This window comes from Manacus candei, unplaced genomic scaffold (assembly GCF_025592945.1).
Source record: "Manacus candei isolate 608988 ecotype Guabito, Panama unplaced genomic scaffold, ASM2559294v1 h1tg000049l, whole genome shotgun sequence".
Taxonomy (NCBI): Eukaryota; Metazoa; Chordata; class Aves; order Passeriformes; family Pipridae; genus Manacus; species Manacus candei.
Genome location: NW_026138097.1, coordinates 25,390,608 through 25,410,247, shown reverse-complemented (window position 1 = coordinate 25,410,247; position 19,640 = coordinate 25,390,608). Strand labels below are relative to the sequence as shown.

The window sequence follows — 19,640 nt, the reverse complement described above, 5'->3', positions numbered from 1 at the left end:
AATTACAAATGGCAAATAGATACGAGATGAAAGCCTGTACGAAATAGCATCAAAATGTTATTTACACTACCTTTCCTGATTTATTTGAAAGCATATATACAATAGTCAAATGTTATTTCCTGCAGATGTACGTGTGAGGATTCCTGCTGAACATTAAGAATACAAGCAAACCTTTTACATGTAGCACACATTAACTAGGTTTCAACTCACAATTGTTATGGAAATCTCTGAGCCTTAAGTCTCAGAGCCTTAAGTGTATTATCTACCTCAAAAGTTTACAAATTTATTTTCTTCTGTTCTCACATCAAGTCATTTATATTCATTCTGCAGCCAGCTCCTACTATCAGGCGTGAGTTCTTACAGCCATGTCTAACCACGTTCCTTATAGTCCTCTCAAAAATAAAGATCATCTTATACCAGCCAGCAGTCCCTCTCAAACACAACTAAATCTTAAGACACAAAATCAGAAAAGTACACTTCCTCGTTTTTTCATTCTTAACAACAGAATTCCTAAAATCTCAAAAGTCAGGTTTTAAATATTTCATGTAATAAATTAAAATCAGTGTTTGGAAATAATACCTCCAAAAAGTAAAAGAAAATCTGAAAAGAAGAGAGAGACTCCCTAACAACAAAGTACTAAAAAGCGCTAATGATAGCATCAAGCTCTTTCAGCCTCACCGTACAGCAACTCAGTCGTAATACTTTTATAAAGATGAGTAAAAGGTTCCTGCTGGTTTGTACAGTTTTACATACAGATACCCTTGTATGTTCAGTCTGAAAAACAGTAGATATTTTTAAACTAAGAACCATTCTAAGCTGTATCCTTTGCTGCATTTATGAGTATTCTATGTACAGATATATAAGGCACCCTTCTCATCTTTTCTTTCTGACACTCTCTCTTTGAATTGCATGCTCTTTGGATACTTACTGCTCTCCTCTCATGCCAAGATCTCTGTACATTTGGCCATGCCTTGTAAAAGTTGTCTTTTTGTTTCATCTCAAAGCTTTTTTGCCTGTATTTTGACTAGTTTTTCTACTTAAAGATTTTAAATGCACCATCATTTTACTCACAATTGGTCCTGTCCTCGACTTGTTCTGAAATAGTTTCTTTAAATTAAAGTCCTTCACACACATGGGCTGCAAGCATGTCTGTGCACTTTCCTCATCCTCTCTGTGCTCTTCTTTCCTGTTGGTCTCCACTTTGTAGCTGCACTGGTAAATAATTCAGACAGTGTCAAGTCTACAACTGTTTAATTACTTACTTTTCTCAGGCCAGGAAGCAGAAGTTTCTGTGTGTCAACATCTTAATCTCTAATAGGTAAAGAAGCAGAGGGTGATGTCACCTAGGAAGCTAAGGGCTGATATCAATCACTCCCGTGACCTATTTACAGACCCATTAAAATTGACATAGAATACAGAACATAGAGAGATGGTCTGTATATTGTATGTGACTCCTTTCTGGTTTTCCTCCTTGTGCCTCAAGTTAATTGTGTGCTACCTATAGATGGCTGGAATGTTATCTCAAGAGCAGCTTCATTGTTCAAAAACTGATCCATTAAAAATAAATACAAAAAATTCCCCTCAGTGTGTGCCGAATCTGGACACTGTGATCTCAGAGTTTGAGGAAAAAAAGAAAGCTAGTCCATATTCCTCTCGAGGCAACCCTATAGGTTAATTTAAACACTATTTTGTTTGAACTTGAGTATCTTTTAATAGAAAAGAAAGAGAAGGGCCAACTACTCTTTTGTGTGGAAGAGATATTCTTTCTAAATCCATATATTGAAAGAGTTATTTTATGCTATTTAGCCGTTTCATAAGGAAGCAGTGTAAAAAAACCCCACAACCAACCATAACTGAAAGAAATAAGCATAAAAAATCACAAGGATAAGCAAATGTTTGTTGGGAAAAAATAATTCATATTGCTAGCAAACCCACAGAACTGGGAGAACACAGAAATAATAACATTTTGGGTAAATCTGACATTTGTGCATTTATAAGTCCTAGATTTCAGGTGCTGTTAGTGACATGCTAAGCAGCTTCCATGTGTTCTGAAAGGAAAAAATACATGTATGTGTGGGGTTTTTTTTCACTTCTGCAATTTCACTGGAATGGTTAAAAATCAATAATCACTTTGAATTATATAGATCCAGGAAAAACTTATAACAGAAGTCTGAATTTCAGTGTCCTTTTGGATCTGTTAGATTTTAAATAAATACTCATAAACAAAACCAAACAATGTGCAAATACAGATAGCAGATTAGCGAGTGTCAGAACTAACCAATTATAATCAAACTTCTGTATACAAAATGACTGACCCCCTGCTGATCAGATCACACCTAATACGTGCTTTGCAGGTGAGAAACAAACCTGACTTTCACTCCCAAGCTGCTTCAAAGGGTATGGCTTCTGCAGCAGAGCCCACATCAAAGCAGTGCACCATGGCCAAGTGCCAGGACCTTGGTTCACCACCTGCTGCTCTTGGGAGATACTTCAGCCCTGATGAAGTGGGGCTGTGCCCCACTGCCTCTTCACGGAAATATGCCTCCTCTGCACAGGCAGGTTAGCGGCCTGGCCATCTCAATTTGGAATCTCCTGCTACTTTCCTCAACTGAAGTCATAAATACAATTAATTCTTTCCCTTCTTCCTGATTCCTCCTGCTGTTTCATTTCATATGTGATCCTCAGCTGTACTTCCACTGCTTTACTCCTAGAATAGGAAATATCCGCCGCTGAATTTACAATGGAAAACAATCTTATGGATATCCAATTATTTTCTTTACAAGCCCAAAAGGGAGTACACAGGCTACTTGAAGATGAGATCGATTTCACAAAAGAGATACAAAATACCTAGGTTTTTTACTTTTAAATGAAAATGGTTACACAAAGGAAAACTGCAGACAGGTTCCAACTAAATTAGCTTCTAGTTCAGACTAGTCATAATAATGACTGACATTTTACTAAGTTTTGACCTTATGTTTAGAAAATTTTCTTGAAATATTTCTAATAGATTTGAATGAGATGGTTGAATATCTGCTATTTTCATGATTTCCAAAAATGCTTGAGTATTGTGGTTGTTACACAATCAAACTATTAAAAATTTCTGACCCTAATGATCAATCTGAAATAGTCTCAAAACACTTTTCTTTTTTCAAGACATACAGGGCGATATGTTTCTTATCAAGTGCCTTTGCCTTTTACATCATTATTTTAAATGTAATCAAATCCTCTTAAGCCTGAGAAAAATGTTGATCTGTTTATACAGATTTTGAATTAAGAAATGATTTTGTGATTTCTTTTTCCAAAATAATTGCAATTTTTAAAATTATTTTCAGAGTAGAAAACCTTGAAAAGTTCAGAATATATTTTTTTCATATATTCAAAATCTAAGTTGGCTCTTTTTGTAAGCTTCAATCAACTTTCTTCTTTAAAATGTTTTTCAACTCCATTTGAAAAAACACTTAAAACATTCTGCAATATTTCTGGATTTTCAGGGAAGTAAAATGCCAATTAGTCTTGCAGTACTTAGGTAGGCTAAAATCCAGTGATGACTAAAAATACATTACTTTAGGTAATTCATTTCTCAGTTTATATCTTGAAAAATAAGGCCAACATTTAGCAGCACTGAATATCAGTTCTGCCTTTCAACCTTGCAAGAAGGTTGAGAGTTCCTTTAGTCCCATCATAAATGTATATCTGGGACAAGGTACCTCTTAAACTTCCATTTGCATTTATCAAGTGAGGTTTTCACACAGACATGCAGAAGGTTATAAAAACTCAGAGTGCTCCATATATAAACTATTTTCATGTAGCAATTTTAAAAGGTAAATACATCAAAAGAATGCAGCATGCGTTAGTACCTTAGACAAAATTGTATATGTGCTTCATGTGTGTATATTCACATATAAAGACAAAATATGCATAGGAGCACTGGTCAAACCAGGTAACTTCATTCTAAATCAGAGAAGCAAAACTAAATCACTGAGTTTGGAACAGAGAAATGTTGGGCTATTAGCCATGGAGCAACCTAACATGGATATACAAGTTACATGTAAAAGTTTCACTTATCTGGTATAGAGCGTCTTTCATTAATTTATTGCACCAGGGTTTATTAAATCAGTAAGGCAGACTATTTCAAAAGCATCATCATGAACTTTGTTAGTAATTCCTTGCACTGCTTGCTCAAGAAGGCCTATATCACTGGGAGAAGATATTAAAGTACCATGTCAGATAAACACAAAATCATTTTTTAAACTGTAATGTGAAGACTTTGAGGTATGATATATTTGGAGAGCAATTATTTGCTACAAAAATTATCTCTCCCTTATTCTGATTACTGTATAATATAAAGGCTCTCACATGGCAAAGTCAGAGTCCCCTCTGACACGAAGGACAATGTTTACCATGGAAACTACCATAATCAAGTGATTTGAAGTAACTTGGGTAACCTGACCATAACACCATTCTGTAAAATGTCAGAGATTTTGAACTGCAGATTAAATAATCCATTTAAAATCCATTTGAAAACAGATGCTAACCTGTCCATCATGTAACCCTCAAAAATGACAGAAATACTAAACTGAACGAGATTAAACAATCTGGAAGATTGAATGAGAAAGGGCAGATATGTTTTGCTTCTTTTGTATTTCCTCATAATATATTACTTTTTTCCTGCAGTTTTATAATTATTTCTCCATAACTGAAAATGAAGATTTTATAAAGGCTTAAAAAATATATAATAATGGACAGTGCGTGGGAACATTTAAGGATCAGGCTAGGCAAAAATACATCAATGCCACAAGTACATCTGAAGCTAAAACACACTGATTAAAAGATATTCAATATTTTATTTGGTGTCTTACTTCAGTAAGACTCAGTAAAATTAGATCTGTTTTTATTTACACATTTTTCCTAATGGTTGAATATAAATATACTGCCTTACCATGCTTCTGACAGCTATATGTATTTAACACTGATACAATAAGCTTCTATCCTCGGACTACAAATCAAATACAATCTGCAAGACAAAGTGTGCCCTGAGGAACACATATGTATCTCAGTGGGAGTCAGGAAAAGGCAATGGAGACTTTTCATTTATCAGGAAACATTATTCCCAGATGTCACTGGCACGTGTGTAGAGTATCACCAAAAGTTCAATAACAGTGTTAAAGTCATTTTTCCGATACAAAATTTAGGTATTCTGCCAGATAAGAGAATAATAGGTTAAATATGTGAAAATATATTTGATGATTTCTCTCTTGTCATTCATTACAGTACTTCAAATATTGTTTGAAGGGAAACAAGACTGACAATAAAAGAGAGATATTTGTGGTTACAAATGCTAGGAGGCAAGAAGGTGCTCTGAATCTATTCATTGTGAATGATATTATACAAAGATATTTTACTGAACTCAACTTCTCAACCTCAAAGGCTGCAAACTTATTATTAAACATTTAAAGCAAAAGAAAAGGAAAGAATCCTAGAGGACAGTAGTCTTGGCCAGGTTTGAGGTTTTAGGGTTTTTTAAGTGGAAAATATATTTTTGGACAAAATCTGTGTATCACACTATAGACTTACATTATTTAACAAGACACAAGATGTCTGTGTCACTAGCTAAAAGTTCTAAATGGTCTTACTATCATGTCTAACATGAAAAAATTGCACATATTCGATGGGAATGTAAGAAGAGAAAACAGTCTATGCTGGTGAGATACATTTCGTGCAAAAAGAAGGCAGTTTCAGGTGAGGACTGAAGTAATTAAAGATAGTAGAATTTCAGTATTACTGTTGTGAGAAAATGCCTTCTCTAAGAGAAAAACCTTATTCTTTGAAACTCAATATATTGAATGAAAGAGAAAACTAGGGTTCAAATGAGTCCTATGAAAATTAAGCTACACACAAATATTTCCTAAATGTAATAGAAATTATGTTTTCTGATCTCCAGCGGTTTTTTGAATGTAAGAAGACATAATTTGTTCTGTTTAAGCTCTGTTTAACATGCTAAGTGATAACTAGACCTAAAATGAATTTAACATCAACTCCATTTACTTAGTTCGCCACAAGCTTGTTTTGTACATTTACAAAAGTGAAATCCCAATTTCTGAGTACAAATATTTTGTAACTGAAAAACAGTGTTAGAGGCTATTTTTACACCTGTGGTAAGGCAGCGATGATTCTCCTTAGCTTATCCTCCATTACTCACTCTACTTACTGATGACTTTCTATTCACAATTTATTTCTATATCATGGTCTTTAACATCTAGCTGATAGAAATATTTCTTGCACCTATTTAAAACATAGCAACCTATATTGCATACAAAATGGAAAGTTTTAACAGATTTTTCCTGAACTTTCTTATTTGGAAATTTTTCACAGTAACTATGACACGTGAAGAAAACTGTGATTGTTGAGTCGGAAAGAACATACAACCTCCAGCTTTTTTACTTTGCATCTGGCTATATCTAATTTTATAGACAGAAAAATAGTGTCAGATAAAAGACAAGAATATTTAAAACCAATACCTCATGCTTATCAAAAAAAAAAAAAAAAGAAAAGAAAACCAGAAAAGTGTATTTTGGATTTTCCTTTCAAATCAACTACAGCTGAAGATGTGAAATAGTCACTGGTGTTCAAAAGCACTCACCATTAGTCTCATACATAGCAGCAAAATTAATAAAAAATTAACAGCATTTCCAAAACCAACATACCTCAAAGACACTGGTGTCTTAATTCTTCTGAAGAATTACTACTTCAACTGCCTTTTTGTCTTCTGGTCTTGAATTTGTTTTGTAGCCTAGGAAAAATAAATCTCAGCTTACTTTCAAACTGAAAGCATAAGGCTAGACCCACGGGGAAAAAAAACAACCCACTTAATAGCATTGAAGTTAATTCCTCTGTAATCCTACCTCATTATCTTAAGCAAATAAATCTCTGAAAAGGATTGTCTTTTTAAGAGCAAATTAGAAAACTGAATGTCATCTGTGCAGGGAGACATTCTCTTAAAATGCGATCAGCAAGGAAGCTCATAAATAGGGTACTATATAAAAATGTTCCTATCAGGCAATCCTTAGAAGATTTTCAACAGATGTGTATGTAACTATGATTTCACAAATTCCTAAAATAAAATGTGTCGGCATCGTTTACCGCAAACTTTCTAGAGTCTAAGAAAATATGCTCATTTAGATTCTAGAGAAAGAACAATATCATAGAGATACATTATTTATATATCTTCAATGGCAAATGCTCTAACCATGCTGCCCAAGTCAAGAAAGGTAGATGCAGAGAATGGGAGAATGAAGACCCTAAGCCCACTGTTGCAGAGGATCAGGTTTGAGACCATCTAAGGAACATCTAAATGTGCACGAGTCCGTGGGACACAATCAGATTAATTTGTGAGTCCTGGGGGAGCTGGCAGCTGGAGTTGCTAAGCCACTATCCATCATTTTTGAAAAATCATGTCAGTTAAGTGAAATCCCTGATGACTGGGAAAAGTGAAATTTAGCCTCTAATTCTAGAAAAGGGAAAGCAGAACATTCAAGGAACTACAGACAATTCAATCTCACCTCTGTGCCAGGCTAGATCATGGAATAGATTCTCCTGGAAACTATACTAAGGCATGTGGAAGACAAAGGGGTGATTGGTAACAGCCAATATGGCTTTACAAAGGGAAAATCATACCTGACAAATTTGGTGACCTTCTGTGGTGGGGCTATGATGTTGATAGATAAGGTCAGACCAACTGACATTATCTACCTGGACTTATACAAAGCATTTCATACTGTCCCGCATGACATCCTTGCCTCTAAATTGGAGACACATGGATCTGATGGATGGACCACTCAGTGGATAATGAACTGGCTGGATGGTTGCATGCAAAGAGTTGCAGTCAATGGCTCATTGTTCACATGGAGACCAGTGATGAGTGGTGTTCCTCAGGGTTTGGTACTGGGGCCAATACTGTTCAACACTTTTGTCAGTGACATGGACCAAGTGCACCCTCAACAAGTTCACTGACGACATCCAGCTGTGTGGTGCAGTTCACACACTGGAGGGATGAGATGCCATCCAGAGGAACCTTGACATGCTGAGAGGTGGGCTGATGCAAACTTCATGAAGTTCAATAAAGGGAAGCACAAGGTTCTACACCTGGCTTGGGGCAATCCCAGACACACCTACAGGTTGGATGGAGAAGTGATTGAAAGCAGCTCAGTTGAGAAAGACTTGGGGGTGATGATTGATTAGAAACTCAACCTGAGCTGGCTCAACCTGAGCAGTGTGTGCTCACAGCCCAGAAAGCCAAACCGAATCCTGGGCTGCATCAAAAGGACTGTGGTCAGCAGTTTGAAGGAAGTGATTCTCCCCCTCTCTTTTGCTCTTGTGAGACCCCATCTGGAGTATTGTGTACAGTTTTGGTGCCCCCAAATTAAGAAGGATGTGGAACTGCAGGAGCAAGTCCAGAGGGGAGCCACAAAATTGATAAGACCAGATCACCTCCCCTAAAAAGATAGGCTGAGAAAGCTGGGGCTGTTCAGCTTGGAGAAGAGAAGGTTGCGTGGAGACCTAATAACAACCTTCCAGTATCTGAAGGGGGCCTACAGGGAAGCCAGAGAGGGACTGTCAGACACTGTAGCAACAGGACAAGGAGTAATGGGTACAAATTCAAAAAGGGGAAATTTAGGTAAAATATTAGGAAGAAATTCTTAACTGTGAGAATGGTGAGACACTGGAACAGGTTGCCCAGGGAAGTTATGGATGCCCCAAGCTGGCAGTGTTCAAAGCCAGGTTGGATAAAGGCCTTGAGCAACCTGGTCTAGTGGAAGGTGTTCCTGCCCATGGCAGTGGGGGTTGGGACAAAATGATCTTTAAGGTCCCTTCCAACCCCTTAAGCATTCTATGATTCTATGGTTCTATGATTCTACGGTTCTATGATTCTACGTAAAATGTAGCAAGAGTAGCTATTCAATTGTCATAACTCCCACTCCTGCATGTCATCATAATTTTTTATTTCCTGAGAAGAATTTAAAAGAAAGTAAAAAACAAGTAAGGTTATTATGTTTTTATTTTATTTCCATAAGCATGTAAAATTCAGGAGGTATAATCCCTAGGTGCATCTTAGCACTCATTACACATTTTTAGAAGTGCACGTGGAGTGTATAAGCAGTGAAAAAACAGCACATGCTATAAAGTGAAATCAGAGACAAACTATTGCAGTAACTATCATTGTTAGAATGTTTTAAGTTTTCTTAGAAAATTTTTACCAATTTGAAGCATGTTTTTGATATATTAGTTAGAAAAAGAAAACATGGGTTATCAAACCCTTGGGAAAAGAAAGTCAATATTAAAATAACAAAGATATTTTTCATTAAGAAGAGACCATTCTGTAATTCTGTGATTGTTACAAGTTTATTTTTAAAATACTTCTGTCTTACTCATCCCGTGAGTTATTCGTCAGTTTAAATTACTTTATCTAGACCAACATAAGTAAGTTATTTTAAATAAAAACAACATAGAACACAGCTCGCTTGAAGTGTATGCATGAATAACAAAACTAATTCAACTCAGCTTTGGAAGATGATTGTGTCGTATGAAACCTTAGCACAATGTGGAAGAAACTAATGAAGACAGTATTCAAATGAAAGTAATAAAAGCTACATATAGCCCAAACAGAAATGAAAAACAACTAAAAAAGGTTCATCAGAGCTTCACTCATACCCACAAGCCAGCAATGCAGCTAGTTAGAAAGAAGTCAGGAAACAAATTTCTAACAATAGCTGATTCTGTCTTTTTACTTCAGTATTTCTCAAAACCAAAAGTATAAAATCACACATACATGTGTTTGGATACATGAAAGCCAATGCACACTTGAGAAACTAAAACAAGGCATCCAGCATTCACAATGTGAAGAAGTGGAATATATTATGCTATCATTTAAGATTTTTTAAGAGCTAGGGGACTGTGCACTTCAGATTCAAAAAATTAAAATAGTCGCACTGCTCCCATTAAAGCAAGATCTTGATTTATAAATATTTATAAGTCAGAGTGGCCTTGACTTGAGGGTTTTCTATGACTTTTTCAAATTATAGTATAATGGAGACTCATGTAATTTTTCTTATTTCTCCTTTTGATAACAATTTTTTAGACTTGCAAGTTTCAAGATTAACTGATGTCTCTTCATCCATAGGCTATTGTCATCGAAGTGTTGTAACATTTTGATGGTACAATGGAAATGAGATAATAGAGTGACAGTGGTAAAAATAACTCTTGCTTGAAGTATGTATCTTTTAATCGATGTTTAGTGGAAAAGTGGCAACAAAGCAGACCCCTTCTTTCATATTTATGTCTTTCTTTTTCTTATATAGATACATTCAGCAGAAGTCTTCAAAAGCATTGTTTCATGGAGCAAGACCACACATTTAAAAGTAGTTTCTAGTCTCACACAGAAATCCTTACACCTTCATAATGTTACATTAGTTGGAGTATTTTCATCAGATTTATTGATATTATTGTGTTTACTGAGATTAAGAAAAGGTCCAGTTCTTTCAGTCAGCTAAATTTTTTTCTGTTTTATTTTCTCCTCACTTTGTTTGGGGTTTTTTTGTCTGTTTTGGTATTTTAAAGGCTCCTATGAAGTTGACATCTTTGTTGTTCATGTATTTGTTCAAAACTTTGAAAACTGATATTTTCTACTGTATTGTGCTTTAAGAGACACCATTTAAGCACCACATGCATCTATACTAGTAAAATATTTAAAGACATTTATTTATTTATTTATTTATTTATTCTTAATGATATCAGATTGAAAGAAAACCTTGGATTTATTGTAGTCCCTCTAGATATTTGATAACAAAGTCGGATAAAAGTAAGAACATTCAATTATTGCTATAATTGCTCATCAGAACATTGCACAGCTTCCCAAAACAAAATTTGATCAAATTCAGTGGAGCTTGCTTTAGAAAAATTGCATTTTCTGACACAAATATATTCTGTTGTTAAAATTCAGGATGAGTCTAACTATTACTTACTCTCAATTCAGTCTGAGACTTCTGTCTGCAGTGACATTTTAATCTATATTACCAAAAGGACAAAACTAAATGTCTAGCACAAGGAGAAAAAAACAGACTTACTAAAAGGCAAACACACAAGAAAGAGGAATACAATTGTATTAAGCAGAAACAGGACAAAATAGAAAGCAGTGAAACAGCTTTAGATTCACCATAGCAGTATCATAAATTTTCTTCAGAGAATGATAGTGAAAGCAAAAACTGGTATGAGCTTATTTTCCTGTCAAACGATCAAGACTGATAGCATATAGCTTCCCTTGGATATATAGAAGCAAAAGCTCTGCTTTCCTTTAGACCGCTTGAAGTCTGATGATATTCTTCAGGTAAAAAGAGACATCCAAAGATAAAGGAAGCAAACAATTTTTTTAAGCTATGACTTAGAAAATAATTTCTGAGCCCACAGAAGGTCTCACAGTATATTTTAAATTACACACTGACATACGTCTCTTCTTCATAAAGTATAACCGGGTCTTGGTCTTCTCAGTGAAGTTACAAAACAATTTTTCATTTCCCAAAAATTGACTCAATGTTGAAAACAATCTGTGTCTTGAAGGAAAGGAAACGACTTGAAACAACTGAAGGCTTGGTGCTGACTGCAGTTGTCTCTATATCAGGAGAGCAGAGCAACCTGATCCTCTGTCTTAAGAGCAAAAACAAAGAGATGGGAATACAAGTGTTTGCAGTAGAACATCAGAAAAGTGCTTTGTTTTCCTCAGCCGAGTTTTAGTTCTGACTAAAATGTCCTTTAAATTCCAAAAATACAGTAAGTAAACACGTAAAGAAAAAAGAAAAAGACTTGTCTGTCAACTGGAACACAATTTTGAGGTGAGAAAACTCACTGATTAATAGTCTGATAAATCATTTACTGCTGTATGATCATGAGCTGTTTTGGCAGATTTTGCTTCAGTTTCCTAACCTATCAAAAAGGAATAGCAACATTTTTTCCCTTGTCTTTTAGTCCCTTTCTTTGGCCCATGAGGGGGTCAGATTCTTGCTGGGGCTTGCATAATGTGATACTAAAGAACTATCCTTGGAATGTCAGCATACCACAATCAGAAATATACTACAAACAAAGAATGACTGCCTATCCTGACAGATCAAAAGACTTTATGTAAGGTTTAAATATTTATTATTAAAAATATGAAAATTAATTAGAAATAATATTCTCCTTCAGTCTGATATATCCAAAGTAGATAGAAACTGCAAGCCTGAAGTGATAGATACAGTGTTCCATTAGAGACATCATATAATGCCTAAAAATGGGAGAAAGAGAATCAGAACCAGTGAGATTCTTATATTATAGTGAGCATGCCATCCTGCCTGTATCGGCAAGTGGTCTTCTTATTTGGAAGAAATTCAGGTGAAAGACAAAATTTCCTCTAAGAAAGCACAAATTCACTTGCTTCACTTGTTTTACTTGGAATTTTCTTTCTCTTCTTTACAGCAAAGGAGGTGTATACTATTTAGGAGATCTGAATGGTGTTGAATGATTTTGGATTTCTGAAGTTTACAAATACCTCCTTTAATAAACCTGGAACACAGCACTCACTGAAGAGATGTCTGGGAAGAAAGATTTTTCTGCTTTCTGCTAATATTATTGGACAAATGTACACTCTCTGATTTCACCAGCTGATTGAGGAATATGAATAGAAACAGAGATTCTACCTCTTCTAGCCTATCTTTTCTCTTTTCAGTTTGGAACAGCACACATCAGCATCTGTAGGCACAAAATCAGTCTTTGTTCTGACTTTTTTTCAAGAAAATTAAATTGATTGTTAAGAAAACATTCTCCATACCACTATGGCATTTTAGAATGGAGTCAGAAATATGAGAAGCAATATTTAAATTTTAGGAGGATACTAGTTTTATACCAACAGAAAAAATATATTCATATACATAAAATGTTAAAACAAAGTTATTTATACCAATGTAAATTAAAAAAAAGAAAAAAACCACATCAAATTAAATATTTTTAAGGGAAAAGTCTTATTTTTCTTTAAATTTGAGATAGTTTTCTCTTTACTCCTGAAGAAACATTCCATTATTCCATGCTTCTGTGACCAGTGGAATCTTCTGTGTATTTATTTCTCCCACATAGGCTTTATCTGTTATCTCTTTATCTTTTCATCTGTTGGCTTTATATTGCTTTGTATCTACCTGTACACACTTCTTTATATTTAGGTTGTCCAAATCTGTTGGGCAGGTTACACAGTTCATCTGTAATAATGCTTCTAAAGCAACCCAGGACATCAGCAGCCTTCTTTGTGTTTCACTTTCCAACTAGTAAGCCCCTCTCATATACTGGTGTCTCAGTTTGTTCTTCCCGAGGTCCATGACCTCACACTTACCCTTGTTGAACTTCGTGAAGTTCCCGTGTATTTCTCCAGCCTGTCCAGGTTCCTCTGGATGGCATCACAACCTCTGGCCTGGCAACCACTCCTCCCAGTGTTGTGTCATCAACAAACTTGCTGAGGGTAAACTCTGCCTCATCATCCAGGTAATTAATAAAGATGTTAAGAAGAACTGGACTCAGTGTTGACCCCTGGGGTACACTACTAGTTACTGACCTTCAACTAGACTTAATACCACTGAGCACCACAGTCTGGGCCCAACCGTTAGCCAGTTTAAAGTACAACTCTGTCTGTTCATCCAATACATACTTCATCAGCTTATTTATGAGGATCATACAGGAAAGAAAGTCAAACCCCTTGAAACCTAGGTAAGCTTGCTGACTCCCCACTGCTCTACACTCATCTACCAAGATGGTCATTTTCTCATGTAAGGTGATCAGTTTGGTCAAACATGATCTTCTGTCATGGCCCATGGACTTATGTACATTGACTTTGCTTAAATATTCAGGTATTAAATACCTGATCCTCTTCCACATCGAGTATAACTTCTGTGCTCCAGGTTTTCCCGTGTCTTCAGGGCTTGAGATTTCTGAAGGCTTTTTTCCTTGTCCCATGCCACCAGGTCCCCTATCTTATTAAGCAGAGGGCCCACATTTACCCTATTCTTCTTTTTATCACCTATGTACATCATCGTCTTTTGACATCCCTGACCAGATTCTGTTTCATGTGGGTTTTGTCCCTCCTGACAGCACCTCTACAGGCTCAAACAGCACCTCTATATTCTACCCAGATCACCTGTCCCTCCTTCCTCCTTCTGTATGCTTCCTTTTTGTGTTCAAGTTTGCTCAGGAGATCCTAGTTCATCCATGCAGTGACCTGATATTTTTGGCTGACCTTCTGCTTGTAGAGATGCATTGAGAACAGTAAAATCTAAAATTGTTAAAGTATTTATCAAATGGTCTTCTTATCAGTGTAACCCATAGGAGGCAAATTCACAAAACTATGCATACAAAGAAACTTTTAATATTTAAACAAAACTTGTAGGAAATCAACACAGTCAGAAGGTAGACTCTACTCTGATAGTACTGTTCTCATTTTTTTCTAAAGGCCCTGTCAGAGAATAAGAGTGCAGCTGCTAAACAGATTAGGGGAATTTAAAGAATCTGTGAAAGAGTGTTGAAGTGTTGCCTCTTCTGTCTTTCAAAAGTGTTTTTTATGGTATTTCTGTGAGTCACTTTATTTTCTGAGGATTGTTAAAAAAGATCTCTCCAAGGATGGGTAAGGTTCAGTACGTGAAGCTTCAACAACTGCTGTACCACCCTTCTACCCAAACAGCTAAGAGCTTTAATAGGAGAAAAATTTTTCTCTTTACTAGTAATTCACCTTTGCTTAAGTGCACAACTTATTGCTTTTCAAACTGCAGGTAGTTAGTTCAATTCCCAATAAAGTGAGACTTTATGTACATTCAAGAAGTACTTAAACTAAAGCAACTGATTTAATGTTGCTGTCTGAATCATTGGTGTGCTCCCAAATCACTAGTTTAAGAACTGCTACTCAGTCGTTAAGGAATTTTTCAAAGTGCTGCACCAGCACTCAGGGAACTTCAAAGCATAAAGAACTTCTTCTGTACCCAGCTAGTTACTGACACTTCTCAATTCCTGTGACGTTTTACACACATTTTTGCAAAAGTGCCAGAACTGCACAATGTAAGGAAGAAATAAACCATCAGGCCTTCAGTACTCATTAAGTATTTTTAATTATATATTAAGTTTTGCAACAATTGCAGTTATCTGGATTATTCTGTTTGAAGACCTATTCCTCAGAGATATGCAGTATTATAGTAAGGTAATAAATTATCACCTCAGCCAGACTACTCATTCTGGTCTGTGAAGGAAATGTGTACAAGAAAGGCACAGAATACAGCCAGTGACTGTCTTCTAGCAAAGAGCACTTTTTGCATTTTAATATTTCTTTTCTTGGTGCCCACGTGAAATCTTGTAACAAACATAAATAAGCCAAACAAACTGTTTTCTGTGTAAATACACCCACATATGTTTTATAATATGTACTCCCACACTTACATAGGCAGCATGTTGATAATTTTGAATGGAACTGTTGCACTTTTAGTGTTCTTTCATTTAGGTAGGTAACATGGACAACTTTACTAAAGCTAACTTTACTAAAAATCTTACATAAAAGGAAAAGCATAAAAATTTGGGAAAAGGCATGGGAAAAAAATTATCATCACCACCACCTGCTGCACTGGACTCTCTCCCATTTAAAAAGTGATTTCTTCAAACAGGTAAATTAAACTTAGATTAGCTACTTATATGTTCTCTTTCTAGCTCTAAATCTATCTGCCACTGCTAACATCCAAAATGCCATTTTTGCATAGTCTCCCTAAAATCCTTGTGCACTTCTATCTTCTCTGAAATAAGAGCACACAGCACACAACTTCCACTCACAATTATTCCAGATAATTCAGCAGGAATGATGACAGTAAAGAGATAACATATTTGGTTATCCCTTTCAATTAGAAGTCTAAGTTGCAAGAATTGCCATTTAGGATCGCTCCTGCCTTTCTCCTCCTTTGATCCTGGAATAATACTAGCAGGTAGAAACAAATATGTTCTTGCCAAAGTACTTCTTCATTTTCTTTGGAAGAATATAGAAATTATAGGCTGAGAGTTTGTTACTGTTTTCCTCTTTTATTTTTTATAATGGAATAAGAACCTTTTGGACAAGAACACAACAATGCAGAGTAACTTTCATCTTCAGGGTAAAGAGGACACTTTTCATCTTAAGGACTACAAAGGTAGTGAGCAACATATAAAAGTAATATACTAGGAGTCCTCCTCTTACCCCAAGACCCTGAAAGCAACCAAAAGGTAAAAAAGTGACCAAAATCTCAAAAAAATAATGCGTATCTGTTAAAAAAAAAGTAAAATCAAAGTCTAGATTCATTCTAGTGTTACTAAGGATGTAGAACTCTCAGGCTACATTACAGTACCCCCTGTTCGTGGGTTAACTGTGTCCTTCACATACTCAGGACCATAATGACTTAGAGTCGGTGTTGTCTCAAAGTTCTCATTGGTATTAAAACGATGAAAAATATCTGTACAAATCTTAACCAAAAATAAACTTGAGTGAATTTATCAGATTCTTCTAATAATTCATTTTCTTTTCATTATGGTTCCCACATTTATACTGCGTTCATCTTAATAAGATTACATTTTAAAAGTGCCTTACTAAGTATCTGAATTTACTCATAAGATTATTATAATTATTAGCATGTTCAAAGGGTTTGGAAAATAGAACCTGATAAGGGTTACGTTTACACACACACTGTCAGTTTCCATAAAGTAACTTAACAGATTGAAGATGGATTAATCTGCCTCTAAAATATCTTCATCAGCTAGTCATTTAGACCTTCTTTAGAGTCAGTGGAGGAAAACAGATGTCTGTAACAGCTCAGAATTTCCATCAATTATAAAATCTATGTCCAGACTCACCAGTAAAAATGATTTTTAGGTAAATATTTTGTTCCTCATGCTGGAGCCAGAAGAACCTTTTAATTTCTGAAGCTTAAGTTCTAGGCCTGCCTCCCAGAAACTTTAGAACAATGTTACACCTACAGTTATGGTATTCTGTATTGCCTCACAACAGATGAAAAGGTTCCAGAACTGAATAGCTGAAACCTATTGTCTCAGATATACTTTAGTGCAGCTGAAGTCAGCCATGGAAGGCAAACCATACAAAGACAAATTACTCTCCCAATATCACATCCCTTGTCCTGTCTCTGAATGACACATGTTCCTAGAGGTTTTCATGAGTGCTGATCTCCCTCTCCAATCTTTCTCTTGCTAATATTATGTTCTGTTATGTACTTTTTTTTCATTTTAAGAAAACACATCTCATTCCAAAAGTCTTGCATGCATACTTAGAAGGTCTTTCAGAAGAAAAAGTAGGTAACCAGTCCATTATTTTAGATAGAAATACAAAATTTGCTATAGCATACCAATCCTATAGGCCTTTTTTCTTTAAAAATTGCTTAGTGTGTCCAATGAAAGCATAGAAAGCTTTTTGATACCTGTACATTAGCAGTTATCAGTAAAAACACAGTATGAACAAGTTGTTTCACAAACAGGAAAACATCCTTTGTTCTTATTTTTATGACAATGACATCAGCTCCCAAGCATCCCTATCACACCACTACTAAACAAAAGATTGCACATGCTGTGCCTGCAGCTATTTGTGCACTGAAAGGATAGTTAGAAGAAATACGATGATTGGTTGATGAACTGCTACAAACAGTATGTGTGATGCTCAAATCCTATCCTGTCTGTCCTTCCCTCAAGGGAACACTGATTCTGCCCCCCAATTCAATTCTTTAACCAGTTTCCACACAAATAAATACAAACCTAATGACCTTTGAGATTTCTTCTGTACTTTCACCTTCACTACATACTGGCAAACCACTTCAGGAAGGACTCGCAAATAGAAGCAGGTAGCCTTGTTAAATGACGTTTAGAAAGGAAAATAAGCCAAGAGTACTCTAAGCATTCAGCGAAAATGTAGATGAAGAATTCATTTTATACAAAAGTAGTAAAAAAGTAATTATAAATTGTAAGACAATACACACTGATGGACTATAATAGCTATGCAGATTCTGTTCTGCCGCTGTGCCAAGATGGTGTTGATTGATTGAGCTCAGTGCAGCACTGTGCATGAGAACTAGTTACAAAATCGTTCTTCACACTATGCTTGCCATATGTACAGGCCTTTTGCTTAAATAAACTATGTGAGCTGTCAGTACAATTTTAGCACACTTGAAAACAGAATGTAAATTCAAAGCCTACGATTGCGTCCATAAGACCATATGGTCATAACCATGGAACATACAGGGAGTAAATGCAATAGGTAATCCAAAATCTTTCCCAGACCTATAACATTAATTTAAAAAATTAACTTAATCACTTATCATTTGAATTTTAATGAGTCAGTATCTGTTTTTATGAAATGGTACACATGTAATATAATAAATCCTATAACAATATCCTAATAATAATAATAATCCTATAATAATGTCCTAAGTAAAATAACAACCACCCAAAAAAATCAAGTAAAGATCTAAGAGTCCTTCAAAGAAAATGTAGCAAACCACAAAGATCTAAAAGAAAAAAAATCTATCTTTCTACATTATGATTATTCTGAAGTCATCTATTTCAATTTTATTTTCCGCATCACAAACTTTAGCTGAATTTTATTCCTTCATGGACATTTGAAGTAAAATAAGTTATTTCAAATAATGGGAGATGAATTTTGTGGAAGAGCATTCTCATTTTATAATTCAAAGTACAAGGTAAGAAACGCATAGTAACTGAAAAGATGTGATGCATTTTTCACTTGAATAGTTTCCAAATGATTGTCTTCCTCTAAGCCAATATCAAGTTCACAGTCTCAAATGACTATAGTTTCACCTGGTCTGAATTCTTCAATAATAAATAAGTTTCACTTTTGGTTAATTTTCTTTTCTAGCAGTAAAAATTTTTTCATGTATATTTGATCCATCACTGGAGAAAAATAGATATAATATAAAAAATTGAGTTGGAATGTTAAGTTTTTAAATAAAAATTAATAAAGATAGAAGTATGCTAAATTATCTGGAAAAGATAATTATAATCATAACCTTACTTATGATAATAAAAGTGAAACTAAAGAAATGACTGAGCTGAAGCTATGACTGAACTAAAATAGAAATCTAGGAAGAAAAATCTTGATTATTGAAAAGCACATTGGAATGAAATGTATAAATGCAAAAAATATGTTTTCAAGATATATTATAAACCCTAAAACAACCCACTTTTCCTTCTCTTTCTAAATAAAAAAATACTACTTTTGAGATCAACACAAATATTTTCATGTACGGTAATGAAATAAATGCCAATTAATTATTGATATATTATGTGTGCACATAACATCACACTAAACTGTTTAAAAAATTACATGCAATTATCAATGTACTGCTTTATTTCCTTAAAGAGCTTATCCTATTAATAACAGATAATGAAAATTACTGTTCATAACCACTGAGTAACCAGCTTGTTTCAGAAAATAGTAAGAACTACTAGATTCAATTTCTATGTGATGACAGCAGTCCTACTCTAGAAAAAAAAAGGAAGATCTGTATTTTTTTTTCTTGGTCTTTTCTTGTAAAAGGAAATCTCTCTAA

At 35.0% G+C, this 19,640-nt stretch overlaps 1 protein-coding gene across 7 annotated transcripts in view; it reads right to left on the bottom strand.

Moving 5' to 3' along the window:
* Positions 1 to 19,640, bottom strand: part of CDH18 (cadherin 18) — a 487,011-nt gene that overhangs the window by 286,530 nt on the left and 180,841 nt on the right. For all 7 annotated transcript variants that reach the window (XM_051799307.1, XM_051799317.1, XM_051799309.1 and 4 more), the window contains one exon: positions 6,705 to 6,790. The gene's annotated coding sequence lies outside the window, so the exon portion shown is untranslated. The remainder of the gene's footprint in view (positions 1 to 6,704; positions 6,791 to 19,640) is intronic.